The sequence below is a fragment of the Seriola aureovittata genome, chromosome 21 (assembly GCF_021018895.1).
Source record: "Seriola aureovittata isolate HTS-2021-v1 ecotype China chromosome 21, ASM2101889v1, whole genome shotgun sequence".
NCBI classification, from domain to species: Eukaryota; Metazoa; Chordata; class Actinopteri; order Carangiformes; family Carangidae; genus Seriola; species Seriola aureovittata.
The window spans coordinates 19,849,073-19,866,139 of NC_079384.1; the positions used below are offsets into that span (position 1 = coordinate 19,849,073).

The 17,067-nt window shown below is 38.4% G+C and overlaps 1 long non-coding RNA gene across 1 annotated transcript in view; it reads right to left on the reverse strand.

Annotated features, from left to right (window-relative positions):
- Positions 1 to 17,067, reverse strand: part of LOC130162275 (uncharacterized) — a 156,926-nt gene that overhangs the window by 139,324 nt on the left and 535 nt on the right. The window contains exons 1-2 of the long non-coding RNA XR_008826261.1: positions 16,959 to 17,067; positions 14,787 to 14,866 (exon numbers count right to left, since the gene is read on the reverse strand). The exon at positions 16,959 to 17,067 is cut by the window's right edge and continues 535 nt beyond it. This is a non-coding gene — a long non-coding RNA (uncharacterized LOC130162275). The remainder of the gene's footprint in view (positions 1 to 14,786; positions 14,867 to 16,958) is intronic.

The window sequence follows — 17,067 nt, forward strand, 5'->3', positions numbered from 1 at the left end:
CAAATGGTTCCAGGTATACTTATTTATGCCTAGTTCAGAGTCTGTTCTACTGGACTGTGTTAAATTATGCAGGTGTTCATGATATTCAGTCTGCTCCCTGTACTGAATCTGAATCTCAAGTTTTTCTTCCAGACAGGCAAACACACACCTGAATAAACATTCACATAAACATCCTCATCAGCTTTCACACACACACACACAAATATACCAATGCACATTTAGTTCAGCTCCCTGCCCTATGAAAACGAACACTTGCGTGTGTGTTTACTGAGGAAAGGCTGATTGTTTGTTGATTGTCGCCGCAGCCGCGAAGAGCACACGCCGACTTCTACCACACGACAGGATTGTTGTGCTAAGAGCAAGAACATGTCTGCGGTGCAGAAATAAGCTAAAAAATTCACACAGCATCATGGGAAATGAGAGTTTAAGTCTTTTTTTTCTCTCCCTTTTCTTTGTCTTCTCCTCTTGTCTTGTGCTTTTGTTGGCATGCAGATTATTCCTCGCTTTGGGGGATTTCTCTTCCTCTTGCATACTGAATGAAAAACATTATCTTACTAGCATTTCATAACTGTGTCTCTGGGTGCATCAGGGCAAGAAGACGGGAGCGTTCAGCATGTTAACGACTTGGTCTGAGGAGTTAGAGAAGTTAAGGTGCTGGAGTTTAAGCAGGGTCTCCACAAGTCACCTAAGGTTTGAATAAAACAAAAAACATGGATTCACGTAATGTACCAAACATTCAGCTTCCAACTTGTCACTTTTATCTAACACTTTCAATGGTTTTCATCAGTTAAAGTGACAAACATCTCATCAGCTGTTGCTAATTAACATTCATTTCATGAGTAACTTGATGACAAAAACAAAATTAAACTCGTCTGTTGTTGGCTGTGTGTCGACACTCAGCCAAACATCTTTCGTGAGGGAATTAGCTCCACTCTGTAACACCACTGTACAACTACGAGAGGACTGTTTTTGTAGTACCAATAAATCCAATAAGAGTGAGACAGCTCGATTATAGTCAAGTTTCAGGAGCCATTTTTTCCCTGTTAATCTCTAATTTATATCATATGAATAATTAAATTTTATCAGCTTGATATTTTTGAGTCAGGACCTCCAGTCCAGTCTATATAATGTCAGAAAATAGTGAGAAAAAACATTCATAAGTTCTCACAACCAAAAGTAACGTCTTCAAATATCTTTGTTTAGTCCATTCAACAGCTCAAAACCCAAAGATGTTTAATTTACAATTATATAAAACACTGGCATGAGCGTTCAGCATGTTAACGACTTGGTCTGAGGAGTTGGGTACCCTTTGTCCACCACCTCTACTTCACACAAGTTTGAATAAAACAAGTCAGTCGGGTGAAGGGATGGGTGGAGAAAAACAGGATATAGCGGTGTTTCCCACGCAGGCTATATACTTGGGGAGCGCCCACCCCAAAGTATATTAAACCCTGCCTAAGAATATTGACTGGGTAAGCACAGATTAACTGAAACACATCAGAAAACCAATACAAGAGACAGATTCACCTACATCGATACACAATCTCAGATCCAACATGAGTTCTGTGTGAAATTCATGCGTGCGTGCGTGCACGCGTGTGTGCGTGCGTGCCAGTGGTTCCCAACCTAGGGGCTGTGTTGCAAGTGGGCCGACAAATCATTTGCAAATCACTCCAGTTTTTGTGAAAAAAATTAATGTAATTATAAAAAATTCAAGAAACAAATAATTTCATAAATGTCTTAAACCTAAATGATCTAACTGCTTTAAAATGATTAAAAACTCCTTTCATTGTTTTGCTTTTTTTTCCACATTAAGGCCTACCACTGTGATAAGTTGATGAGACAATGATAGAAACTTTTAATTCATCGCTGCTGGACCACTTTCTATACTTTGTACACGGGGTCAGATGTGGGCAGCCACAAGATGAGGAGGGGGGGTCAAAACATCTACAAGACTTTGCCAAAATTAAAGACACGTAACTAAAGGACTCCAATCCACAAACTTCACTCCGTGGTGTCTTCAAGTGTCAGTAAAAGAACCAACTTTAAAAAATGTATTTAGAACCAGATTGGGCGATCTCTACTGGTTGGTTAGTTATGTAATTACTCTAAACAGTTACACTGCGACCGGACCAGCAGGATAACTCTGGGTGCAGTGCCCCCCCTCACTGAGCTGCTTAGTAACCAGCCGATCAGCCTGTGACTGAGCAGCTCCCAGGTGAGCTCTCAGCGAGGCTTCCTCGGATAAATAAACTTTATGTAAAAATCCACCTGAATCTGAGCTGAATCAATATTAAACCACAGCTGATTGGAATAGTTACAAGTTCATCTGCATCATTTATTTATCTGATCCTGGGCTGTGTAAACAAACTTTGAGCCCAGAGAAGTTGAGCCGTGACGGCTCAGTCGGAGTGTTTCCTCTGCACTGTACATAAAGTTGAGGTCTACCTTGATGATGGCACAAACCACAGAGCCACAGTCCATCTGTCCATAAAACAATATATTGAAGAATACATATATACATTTTACAGCCTGCTGCTGCAAAATAAACATTTAATTAGACAGATTTTTTTTAGGACCTGTTGATATTTGCTCCAACCAAGAAAACCCTTCATATTCTGTCTGCTCATCAGGCAGGCCGGAACAAACCCCAGAGCGCTGCTGTGGTGTGGGACATAGAGCCGACCAGAGCCCCCTCCTACTTTGAGTATAGCTGCATTTTACTGGTAGCAGTTAATACTGAAAGATTTCCTGGACTGACAAAGGTGGTGCAACACTATTTGTGAAACCCCGCGACATCTGGCCCACCTCAGCAGGTGTTTCCAGCAGCTGTACGAATCATTGGTTAGTGATGGACAGGAGAGGAAGCTCCGCAATTAAAATGAAGGCATTATATTGTGCCTTATTGGCAGGAAATACCCAAACACATTATTAATGTATTTGGTGTAAACATTGCTTTTAGATGTGATGCTGTATACTTGGGGGACATTCCATTTGAAGGGTGGAATACTAATGATAAGAAACTGATAGCGATCCTTCTGGCAGCAAGTAAAAAGGCCAAACACGCTGATGAATGAAAAGGAATAATGAACGAAATCTATATTATAAAAGGACTGTCATTCTCCCTCAAGGTACAAAAATTAAACATTTACCTAATCTGGAGCAGGTGGACTGAGAACTAAACCTATAAGGTCTGATTTTAGTTGATTTGAGGGAATGAATGAGCATGTAACTAGTATTATTTTACTGCATCTAACATTTCGCTCCTTATTCTTTCTTTCCCCCTCAACTCCTGGGAATATTTGAGGTGAAAGCTTTCCATGTTCAATTGTAAATAATGACTCATTTTTATAAAGAAAACCAGTGGAAGAGCCAGACTGTGAAGTGGTTATCAAACACACTGCATAACTTAAATGTCTGTTTTAAATGTACATGATGTGATTCCCTTGCAGTAATATTAATATTATTTAAATGATCATTGTGAAATTTATGCTTTTCCAAATAAAAGTAAAATTTAAAAAAATGTATAAAATGAAGTCATGATTTTGTTAATACTTGGTTCTTACTTAATCTTTAAACTCCTAATTTACACAGATTATGCAGCAGATATAGAGCATGTCAGGTAACAGTTAAATAATTTTATTATGGAAGAACAGCACTTTATTTCAGAATTTGTTAACGACTAACCGATAATTGATCGTTAACGTGGCCAACTATTGATTAAGAAAACTGCTTAGTGTGAATACAAGATATAGAGTGAATAAAGGTCTTTTTTGTATTATATTGAATGAATTTCAGGTGAGATGAGACTGAAAATGTGAATCACTCAGGTGACTGATATCTGGTTGGTGTCTTCTTTCAGTGCAAACGTTAACTCAAAATCAGAAAAACTTTATTGATCCCCGCAGGGAAACAGCCTGAGTGCTGAGGAGAGCTGTTGATTTTTCCTGAGCAGCCTCTGAACCAGGTCACCAAGTCCGTCTTTGAACTTTAAAAGGGTTTCGACCAGTTTCTCTTCATCTGCCTGCAACAGTCAGGGGCTTTTAGGTGACTCATCCCTGCTAATAACTACAGCGCACACACACACACACACACCACACACACACACACACACACACACACACACACACACACACACACACACACACACACACACACACACACACACACACACACACACACACACACACACACACACACTTCTAAGAACAGTGCCTTCTCTGTGTGCATGTTATTACACACACTACTGTGGACAACACACACTTGCTTTTGATACCTGGAAAGCCTTGTTGAGACCCCCCCCCCCGCCGTTGTGTGTGTATGTTTAACCATGCTGCACTAGAGATACATCAGCGTGAGTGTATTTTCCCAGAATTCAATCTTGATCCCAATAAACACTGTGGGTTTAAAACAGGCTTAACAACACTGGCCTGAAGTACGTTTTCAAACAGCGAGGATCTGATGTAACCACCTCTGATCGAGACATAATCCAGGGCGATGAGCCAAACAAGACGCAGGCCTTGAAGATATATATATATTTTTTTTTATAAAAGGGCTTCTCCTCTGGTGTTTTATTGGATAAGTATTTGCAGTGATTAGAGAGGGGATTGGTCGGAGGCAGAGGCTGGGCTCTGTGGTTGGATGATCAAAACAAAGGCTTAAACCAGGATGAAGGTGATCAAAGGTGATTTTTAAGCCGAGATCTCAAGAGGTCAGGGAGCAGAGAGAATGAGAGGGAACGAAATAATTCACAATGAGACAGCAGCAAACAGATGGAGGAAAGGTGAATGACTACGGTGAGGAAGGAGTGTAAGATTAAAGGCGAGTTTTCTACACTACAAACAAAAGTTCAACATTAAAAAACACAATGTGTGACTGCGTATGCTGGAGGTCTAACAACATTTACTTGGAAGGCTGCTCGATTATGGCAAAAATCATAAACATGATTATTTTGATCAATATTGAGATCATAATTATTTAACATGATTACTCATTGACTTTGGAAACACAACGTGTTAATTGAACTTTGAAAACATTGTCTTTTTAGCGTTGAACTTTCTTAAACTTTAATTACAATTCAATGGAAAAAAAAAGAGATAAATAAATAGATAAATAAATCATAAATAATATCTAAATACATACAATTAAATATATAATATTAAAATGTATAAAAATGAATTAGATACTAGCAGAACTAGTAAGTTTAAATGTACAGCAGGTAGTTAGTCACTGTAATGAAGAGAACAACATTAACTGTGTTCAGATAGAGCAGCAATAAACTCTTCCGGTAACAGAAACTCCAGGGACTGGCGATGAGACACTACAGTGACGTCAGCACGTCAGCAAGTGAGCAGTCACTCACTGAATGAAAGGTAATGTACTCTGAGTAAACGTGTTACTGCTGTTACATTTTTAAAGGGGAAGAAGAGGGATAAAACGTCTTATATGGGGATGATAATATTAATATATGATAAAAGCATAAAACAACATCTTTAGGCTGCCAGGGAGCCAGGTGAAAAAAGCACCAAAAGCAATCAAATCATTCCAGTCAGGCCATTTGCAGCCTGTGCATATAGCTTATACTTATTAATGTACACTCTGTTGACAATTTATTAGGAACATCTAGCTAAAACTGATATAGTCTAATACAACAGCCCTGCAATAAATCGACTTCATGAAGATTGTACTGTTTATGCAGAGGTGTTTCTGTTATTTAGCCTATCTTCGTTGATATAAATGGGTTGGACAAAATAATAGAAACGCTTAGAAGCCATGGCTTGTGTCTTTATGTAGCAGTAGTTTTGTGCTGGCATATCAGTTCCAAATATTGGTCTCTTTGATTACTAATAATCGTAATCAGCCCTGAAAAAAACATATCGGCCGATCGCTAATGCCGTAAGACATTTTAAGCTAATTCTGTCCTTGATTAATTAATGTTTTATTCACTTAATACCAAACAATACACCATGACTGAATGAATCCAAGTTCATGTAAATTTCTATGTGCTTCTATACTGTACATAATTATATACAGTCCATCATACTATTTGTCATGGTTTTTTAAAATCCTGTTAAAAGTCCAACAGATTGAATTATGCTGCTCTGATCATAATTACTATCTTCATCTCTAATGTGATGTTCCTTAATGAGTTATGAAATAAGTACAATAAAGGAATTTGATAAACATGACCTACTCTGTCTCCTTCCAGTCTGCTGAGATCAAGAACTGCCGGGCGAGATGCTGTGGTGCATTGTGGGATATCACAAACTTCACCTCAGGCCTTCCTTCAGCCTTGCAGGTAGCACTCTTCCAAACGCACATATTTACACCTGATATAAACAGATGATTTACTCACTGGTGTTAAATATCTTTGGTTTGATCTGAAGTTAATGTAAATATGTGCAGTTACTGATCTAAACAGAATGGAAGTTATTAGTAAGTAGCATGTCAAATATTCAAAGTAACAGCTCTGAGATAAAACTGAATATTCTTTGGTGTGTTCTTTCTCTGTATTTAACTCAGCCAAGGACCCACAGCGGTGCATCACCTGTGAGACCATGATAATGCTGAAGAACCAGGAGTGACAATATATCACCAGATGGTGGGGTAACAAATTAAACGAAGGGACAGGTAGGCAAACAGACCAAGACATACAGAAATTGAATTTGTTCTTATTAAATATGTTTCATAAAAACATAAAGTTCAGATTAGTTTCAACTCAAATTTTTACTACTATAGCACCATCTCATACAATAGTATGAGTATGTAGAAACAAAACAGCAATAATGCACTTATAAACAAAAACATACATACATACATACATACATACATACATACATACATACATACATACATACATACTAGCCCTTAGATGCATAAGTGGGTCAAAAATTACCCGGTGAGGTTGTTTTCTTGAAATATCTTCGTAATGAAAAATTGTTATTTCATATTCCAGGTATTCCTCAAAAAACATGTTTTTGATATAATGCCATTTACATTTTTAACTTACCTTTTATACATTTTAAGAAATTGTAGTTTTTGTATTACTAACCCAAGCTTCCATAAGTGGGTCAAAAATGACCCGCATGCATTTTCTATGGAATCCAATGGGAACCTTTGATTCTTATCAACTGTGGCTGTCAGGAATAAATTAACTGTGGACCACACAGACTATATCAGAAGTGTCAATCCTCAGGAAGATTATTTTACACAGCAAGAGCTGATACGTGTAAGTATTATCTTCATATAATATTGTGTGTGTGTCTTTCATGACTGTTGTTATTATTATTTATCAACAAATTAGCCTACTTTATAACTAGCTAACACTAGCTAGCTAACTAAGATAGCTAACATTACTATATGTATTGTGTGTGTGCGTGTGCGTGTGTGTGTGTGAGTGTGAGTGTATTTATTTATATAGATCTATTGAAAACATTACTCTTATGTGTCCTCATCAAGGTGTCATGGCTGCTAGATACACAGCTGAAATGGTCCTACAGATGCTGGATGATGGAGAGGCAGTAACGGGGTTGGACTCCGAGTCTGAAATTTCTGATGATGAGGACCCAGACTATTGTCCAGGTGGCAGTTCACCTGGAAATCCAACTGAACAGGATCAATCTGACTCAGAAGATTCCTCTTCTGTGTCCTCTGAAGAAGAAAGTGTCCAAATCATGTCCAACAGAATGAGTCAGAAGGGCTCTTACTGGAGCGAGTTACCTCCCACCCAGGGCAGAACACAGAGTCACAATATCCTCAGAAGTCGGTCAGGGCCTGCACAAGGGCTTAGCACCACTGTCTCACCAAAAGATGCATGGGAGTTCTTTATCACTGATGATATAATACAAGAAGTGATGAAGTGCACAAACTTGGAAGGACGGAGAGTAGCAACAGCTAGAGGAAAAGAATGGAAAAATGTCACCAAAGATGAATTCATGGCCTTCATTGGATTGACCCTGCTTCCAAGAAGTGAGAAAAACTGGGACGTATCAGTCCGTGAGCTGTTTGGGAGTCCTCTACATAATCCCATGTACAAGGCCACTATGGCTGTTGGAAGATTTGAAGACATTCGCCGTAGCTTGCACTTCGATGATAAGAGGACCAGAGCCTTCCGACTGGAAACAGACCATATGGCAGCCTTCTGCTATGTATGGGACCTGTTCCTGGTCAACTGCAAACAGCGATTCATCCCCAGTGATTGTGTCACTGTGGACGAACCACTTGTGCCATTCAGGGGTAGGTGCAAGTTTCTACAGTACATGCCAAGCAAGTCCGCCAAGTACGGCCTAAAGATCTTCTGGGTTTGTGATGCACGCATCCCCTATGCAATAGATGGTATAGTTTACACGGGGAGGCAACCAGGGGAAGAAGTTCAGAAGAATCTGGGGGAAAACATTGTCCAGCAGTTGTGTAGTAGATTTAGAAACACAGGTCGCAACATCACCATGGATAACTTTTTCACCAGTGTGCCTCTTGCGCAGCATCTCCTGGAGAAGGATCTCACTATTGTGGGGACTCTACGTCAGAACAAGCCAGACATCCCTCCTCTGATGAAGCCTTCCAAGTCCAGGGAGGTTCACAGCACAGAGTTTGGATTCAACGACAGCCTTACCATGGTCAGCTATGTCAGAAAGAAAGGAAAAGCTGTTGTGCTCCTGAGCACGATGCACCACGACAAAGTAGTGGATGAAAATAGCAGGAAGAAAAAAACAGAAGTGATCACATTTTACAACAAGATGAAAGGAGGTGTAGACACCACTGACCAGATGGTTGGCACCTACACCTGCATAATACTAAATATTATACAAGTGATTATTCTTAACCAAAATGACAGAAATGGCATAAAAACACATTGATTCTAATATGGGTCATTTTTGACCCACTTATGGAAGAGTGTAGGGTCCAGTCACTCGTGCATCTAAGGGCTAGAGCTGAAACAGTTACCAGTTTCTCGCTAAATCACTGTTTAAATTTTGATTATCACTAATCATCATATGGCTGATTACTTTAGTTAATTTGACTCACATTAGGTTCTTTATGGTTTCAACCAGCAACAATCTCCCAGACACATGCACGGCAAGCAACGTGGGTTTATTATGCATCAGTCAAAACATGGCAGAAGGCAGTGACAGCGCTGCTTCTGAGATCTTTCAGCCGTCTAATATTGTTTTTTACAACAAAGTTAGTGGGTATAAGTGGGTTTTTTAAAAACGTGAGTGAACCTGCTAAAAAGCCACACAAAGGTGCAGCAGAGAAAGAGTGAACTGCTAACGACTGAGCTGTGAAATGCTTCGGTCAGTGATTGTGTGTTTTTGAAACTTGTTTTCGTGGCTGCAGCTCACTCTTTCATCCACAAGCGCAGTGTAGCTGCTGTGTTTCTGGTTTAAAAACGCCGTCCATGAGCATTTGAGAAAATGCTTAACCAAAATGTAATGTAATAAAATGTAAAAACAGTTTAGACTGATGCAGTTGTCATTTTTCCATCCAGTGCACACATTGTTTAAATTGACCAACAAAAATCTGGTCTTAAGTCAATGGCACAATATTTCACCATTATTTTAAGGGTACATTGTCAAGACAGTAATATGCACCTACATAGGTGGGTGTACAGCGTGCCTTCAGATGTTTGAAAAGAAATCTGTAAAATAACATTTTTTTGCTATAGAAACTCAAGTGGAATCACTTTATTGAAAGTTTTTCTCTGTAGAAACTTGCACAGAATCACAGTTTTGAAGCTGTGTGATCATAATAATTAAGAAAAATTTGTTAAATTATAGTTTTTCTCTGTAGAAATAGTAATGAAAATTTCTGTAAATTTTTGATTCCCCCTAATCGCCTGTCCCCTGGTACATGACTAGCCTTTTGAGCAAGACCTTGTGAGTTGTGTGGTGCATCTGGGTCTACGCTCCCGTTACACACTGCGTGTACTTCATAAAAAACTCATGATGCGATGAGATAAATGAATATATTGAACATAACAAAGCTTAGAATCAACATAAAAGTCATGTTTGTTTAACATTGGGTAATTGAATATAATTTCATATAAAAGAAAAGCTTTCAATTCACATAAAACTCATGTTTAACAAATAAGGATTTAGTATATTTATAACATATAACATTAATAAATAATTTTGAGAAAACATAACTTTATTATGTGCAACCGATGTATATATTTTTTTCAGTGCATGCGAGTCCTTATGCACATGTACAAACAAACAAAACAGTGACCCACTCATAGAACAACAAAAAAAAAAAACATTCCACATGCCCGAGTGTTTGGAAAATCACCCCCGCATTTAAGGGCTGAAGCAAAACTGTCCAAACACAGAACTAGTCTTAAATTAGATACAACAACACTGATTCCCGCCTGCTTCAGTGCTTCAGTGCTCACTGGACTCAGAGGCTGCTCTACTGTGATAATCACATCATAAAAAGTCACGATAAACAGAGTAAAATGAAGTCTCTCTTTTCTCACCCGTGTTAAAGCTCATTTCTCTGCCAGCATCAGTTTTTAAAGTTCGAACCCAGCGTGACCTTCAGCTGTCGTGATGCACATGTCAAAACCCAATTTTCAGTCCAGCTCGTCGCCGCTCACAGTAAGTAAAACACAAACGCCCCCAACATGTGAATCAGAGTCAAATTGAATCATTTTCACAGTGATCACAGAGATGATTTAGTTTTCCCTCTTCTGCAGGCCAACAGTGAGCGGTGATAAAGAAGATAATCAAATCTGTTTTGAAAAGACCGTCTCTCTGCCTTTGTGGTCTCCACACTGACTCTATTTATTGCCTCAGTGCTGGTGACATCTCACAGATTGATAATAACAGGCAGCAGATCTGCTGGGCATCACACCTAATTTAACATCTCTACTGCTTCTGCTCCGAGTGCCTGTTTTTGTAACTGTTTCATTTTTAAATGCAGCCTATTTGTGTCACACATGGCATCTGCTGAGCCACTTGTAGGAATAACGAAGGTGTTTGCTGGTACAGGTGCCCCCAAGGGACAATCTGAGCCGCGAGTGAGTTGTCAGAGTGAACGTTTTACTCTGAAAAATGTATCTTTCTACACATTTGTACCTCTGGTTTAAAGCACATTTACATTTAGAGAACTATTTTGTCATTACACTGCAGACCATTATTAATATCTCTCGGATGGAGAGTGGAAATCTGACTAAAACACAGACTTTGGTGATTCTCATGCGTGAAATAAACACAAAGACTCAATTTTCTGCATAAATTATCTTTCAGAATTACAAAACTGACAGACTGAGAAAATCTCTGTTAAAGTTACATTTAAATGAAACAGACCTGGATATATTAAATCAAATAAAAGATTGATTGATTAGTTTAGTTACTTATTTATTAAATCCTTCAGACATTCATTTATTTATGTCTACACCAAAATACCTCCCATCTACGACAGTTCTTGAGCCCTGTTCTTTTACATTATGGCACATTTTACTAACACCATTAAAACTATGCAGAGCAAGGTATTAGCAACTCCTGTTCTGTCACTGCATCAGTGATAGATACTGAAGAAAACTTAAAAACATGATTCTCAGGCAAGTTCTGCATTGATATCGTGTTTCTATAATTCCTGAGCAGATTTATGGATGTTTGTTGACAATGGACATCAGAGATAATACTATCCTCAGCAAGTTTAAGTCACACTGAATCTAAAGAAACTAAAACTAAGCGCATCATGTCTGACATTTGATTTAGTTATGACAAGGAGAATGAATTCTGAAGCAAATTGCAGCTCACACCTCCGATTTCAAAATAAAAATCAATTGACGCATGGAGTTTTTACCACGTGAGAACAGGACTTCAGCCTGAAGGAAGGATGTCACGCTGAAGAGGACAACATAAACATCCCCTGATAATGATGGTAATGTAATCTGTGTGTGTGTGTGTGTGTGTGAAGTGCATCACTGGCACCCAAAACAAAGATGGCAGCAGTAAAAATCATCAGCAGCAGCAGCCGCTCTTAAAACCTTCACTCCATTTTACAGCCACAGCGACTTTTATGTCCGCACTGATGGAAAGACAGGCACCGAAGATTGCCTTCCTGATTGGCTGAGGCTGCATATCTCACACACACACACACACACACACACACACACACACACACACACACACACACACGTATGACTTCTTCCAACAGTCTTCATCACACCATCAGTGGTTGTTAAAGGAAAAATTCAAGCAAAAACTAATAAAATGTAGATTGTGAAACAGAAGGTTGAACATGAATAAGTCACAGAAACTGCAGATTCATTACCACACACACACACATGCACGCACGCAGACACGTGCGCAGCTTGACTCACTTATAAACACAACGTCAGAGAAATGTGCACACACTCAAGCAGCCACATACATAAACATGTAATTACTTATGCAGGGGCTAAGTCAACCTTGCCTGTGGCAGTGGCCACACACAAACACAGGCTGCTCAGTCATTACAGTATTGTGCAATCAGACCCTAATCTAACTAGGTCTCCTCTCTATTAGAGCTTGATTACAAAATATGTATTAAATGATTTTCATTTTTAATGCTCCAGAATCGATTCTTTAAATCCTGCGATATTTTATTATATTATTATTGTTTATTATTTATTATTACTATTACTAATGAGCTCCTGGACACCTGAATCCCTATAGGGGATAAATAAAGTATCTATCTATCTATCTACTTATCTATTATAATCATATATATATATATATATATTATTATTATTATTATTATTATTATATCAGCACTAAATGTGCACTTCAGGTGTAGTTTCCAACCAACAGAATCAGAAGAGTGTTGCGTTTTGTGGACACACAGAGGTCTCAGTGTTTCATACTCTCTCGCTGCTTTTACTGACATGCTTCCTAACAGTGATACAGGTGCTATATTGTCAGAAAAAAAATCAACTGCAAAATAAAGTTATAATCAATCATAGCATTAACTGTTATTTTTTCTCAAAACCACAACACAAGTGTCTGAGAAATGATTGCACATGACGGAATGACAGTGACTGATCAAAGATTTCTCATTGCAATAATGGATAACAGACTTCTCGTCCTCTTTTCCCCAGTTGCAGCACAGCAGGAACGCAGTCATGAACACCAAAAGCACCATCTACTGTCTGAATTACATCTTGTTGTTCAGTCTTCCCCCTTCTAGTGTTTAAAAATGTGAAACGGCAATCTTAACGACCTAAAGCATCTGACAGAACCAGCTCCCAAACATCTACTGTAAGCTACGGCAGACAATCATATTAACAACATGACAACCAATACAATTTCAATACTGCGTACGTTAATTTTCAAATATCTAAATAAACAGTTTTATGCTTGCAGGGTTGTTTTTTTCAGCAGCGATGCACAAGAGAAGAAGGATTCAACTTGGAAATCAGAGACCAAAAAAAATCAATTTTACACACACAGAGGAAAACGTGCAGGAGAGAAGTAAAGCTGCGCAGCATGTGTTTCCATCATTACTGAACACACACGGGTTGATTCCTTCACACTGAACAGCAACACAGCAGAATCACAGAGCAGCAACAACAGCCATCTAAATGTAAATGAAATGTAAATCATGTTGTGTCAGGTCTCAGCAGTGCATCACACACACACACACACACACACACACACACACACACACACACACACGTTTATTCTGTGTTCCACATGAAAATACACTGCCACATGCGAGAGGAGGATAAATTAAAAGACACAAAACAGCAATGAAAGAACACGAAGAGGCTTCGGTCCAGATGGATCAATACTCTAAACACATTAAACTCCACTTTCAGTGAACACCAAACACTTGTTAACATCGTCTGCAGGAGGATTTAGGATTTGTAAGAACTGACACTACAGCACTTTTTAAAAACAGTTTTTGATCGTAAAACAACACAAGCAGCACCAGAGTCTGCCAGAAACCATTTTACTGGACTTCATGATGCCTCTGGTGTTTGCCATCACCACAGCAGCAGCACCACTTATCCTGATCTTGGCTCCAGAGATGTCAAGCAGAGGCTCCAGTAAAAATCTGCATTTAATGATGGAGTTTTGTACTGTCACAACTCACAAAAGCTTCAGCTAGAGTTACACTGATACTGGATTTCTGAGGCTGATGCTTTATCAGCAGATATTCATTTTTAATGAGCAACCCTGGTTAATTTCTATTATTTTTATTATTATTATTATTATTATTATTATTATTATTATTATTATTATATGTCCTGATCAGGGGGACATAGCCAAGGCTGAAAGGAATACAACTTCACTGACTTCACAGGTTGTTTCTTTGCACAAAATGACTTGATCTTTGGAAAAGAGCAAAAAGCTGCCACTGCAGTGAATCAATTATCTGTATAATTTCCCAGCTGTCTCCCACTGAGAGCTCAGATGGTTCTCATAGTAAAGTTTAGCGAAGTGGCTGGAAGAAGGGCAGTTAAGCAGGGGTCTGTTGTCTTTGTATGAGGACAAAAAAAATGTTGTTTTACAAGCATTCTCTGGGCGTGTAGACAGGAAGTGTAGACAGAAGTGTGTACAGACGCTACTGCAGCAACACAAGCACAACCAGTCAGGACTAACATCAACGAACCAGAACCATATCTACAAGATCAACCACGAAGGAACAACTCAGATGTCCTAAACTTCAGCCACAAGTCAAGTCAGCGAGACTCAGATGTTGGTACAGCCACCAAAAAAACAGCAGCAGTCCAGGAGCCGAGCAAGGCCCAGGTCAAACACAAACACATCACATATCCAGAGCATCAGCTTCCTTACCTTTGGTGGCTTCTTGTCGTTGCTCTAAGGTGACGATCAGTTTTTCTTCAGTGTTTCTGTCCGCTGTTGCCCTGATCCATCTGTAACAGTAAAGCAAACAACACATAAACACTTCATGAAGCTGTGGGGGTAGTCTGTCTTTGATTCTGCTGAGTTCAGGTAATGTGAAGCACCTGAACACACCTGGGTGCTGCATTCAGTACACGTGGGAACAATAAGTGGAACAGAGTCGGAAAAACACAGTGATTTTAGTAGTTTGAAAAATTTGGACAATATATCAGGTTTCGAATACTTAGATTAATTAATTGCTGGTTTTGATTTTCATGGGATTTGTTCATGATAACATTTGAGACCATTGGTTATGTTTGTTAAATGAGAACAATGTGGCTATTGCCCAAGTAAAGTATTAAAAAAAAGCTATTATTTTGGCATCAGTATTAACACTCATGCAACATTATCCATTAATTTAATGATCATTTCCTCAAAGAATTAATGAATTGTTTGGTTAAAAAATTAAATTCCTGTTACAATGACTTAAATCCCAAATGAATGTCTTCAAACTGCTCGTTTGTCTAACAAACTTGTCTAATAGCCAAACATTAAAAGTTTAGTGGCACCACATGGTTGAAAAATAGCTGCAGATTTCTTTTCTGTAACCTGTACCAGTAACCAGTTGTGGGATTAATAAAGTTAATCTAACCTAATCTGTAATAATCATTTCAGATCCATAATACACAGCAGTATGTATAAGGACAAAGTACAGCTGATGTGTCAGCACAGAGGGAGAGACATTATGCACAAATTTAAAATGGCTCTCACTGTAACGACTGAGCTGAATTCAGAGAAGTGTTGATGTTTGTTATACATCTGCTAAGAAGATGATTGCAGGTTATATTTCAGGAGGAAAAGCTGTTTTCATTCATCGCTGTTTTATTTCAACTTATTTCAAATCTCGTGATGTGTGATTAAGTTGGTGAATCACCGTCTCGCTCCTGCTCAGCAGTTAGTTCACAATCACAGCTGATATAAGACACAAGAAGCTTTTTGTACCTCCTGTCTGAATCATGTCTGTGTGTGTGATTGTGTGTGTGTGTGTAATGGCAAGGGAAAGGGAGCATGAACAAAGATGAAAGAAAAGAGTGCTCACTCTGCGGGGGTGTTTTAAACTACACTCAAGCATCATACTGTGGCTGTGGAGTAAAGGACCTCATATCTACAGCTTTGTGGATTTGCAAACACTCGCAGGGTGAGAACCAGATTTTTACATCATTTAAAGAATTACATGCTTCTGGACAGGTTGAGTCAATTATATGAAATCTGTTATATTTTACTGTCTTTCACAGTTCATGAAAAGTTCACATTTTGTAAATGTTTTACCTGACAGAAGCCAAATTTTTCTACTGTTGAAGGTAAAATATGAATCCCCATAGAAACCAGTTACTCAAGTTGTCAGGCATTGAAAAATGCCTGTAAATTACCAATATTCCAAACCCAAGAAGATTCAGTTTACAATCATACCAGAAAATATGAACTTTGAGAATTTGAACTAGTGAATATCTGGTATTTTTGAGTGAAACAATTACCAAAATAGTTGTCGATTAATTTTACAATAAGAAGTTAATTAAAATTAGCTCTTTAAAATCTTTACTTGAGCTGATAATTTTCCTAGTGACAGTATCAGCAGAACAATTCTACATTTAACATCTAGAAATAGTAACAATCAGTGGTTTTATTTTCTACTAGAGCTGCAACTATTAGTCAATTAATCAATTAGTTGATCAACAAAAAGAAACAAAGATTAAGCTGCAACTATTTTGATCGAGAATTTAGTCATTTTTAAAGAAGGTTCCAAAAAACTATTTTATATCATAGCAAACTGAATATTTTTGGTTTTTAGACAGAATAAGTCATGTGAAGATGTCACCTTAGGGACGGTCAATTGATTTATTGATTTAAAAAAAAAACAGTAATAATAATAATAATGGACACTGTTTACTAAAGTCATAGTTATGTTATATTGAGGGATTTTTCTGATAGTAAGTCCTCCCTATTGACATACATGAGGGGTCAAAATATTAGGAACACGTGTTGATATAATGCAGTCCCCCGCCCAACACCATCACTATGAGCTCTGTGCTAAAACATAGAGCTGAATAAACTTGAGTTATTTACCTCTCTGTTGACCAGTTTGTCCTTTTTCTTCCTACATGTCGTTGGCGCAATTATCTTAAGCACTTCCAGCTACAAGGACCTAAATACGTGAAGATAAGCCGTGCGCAAG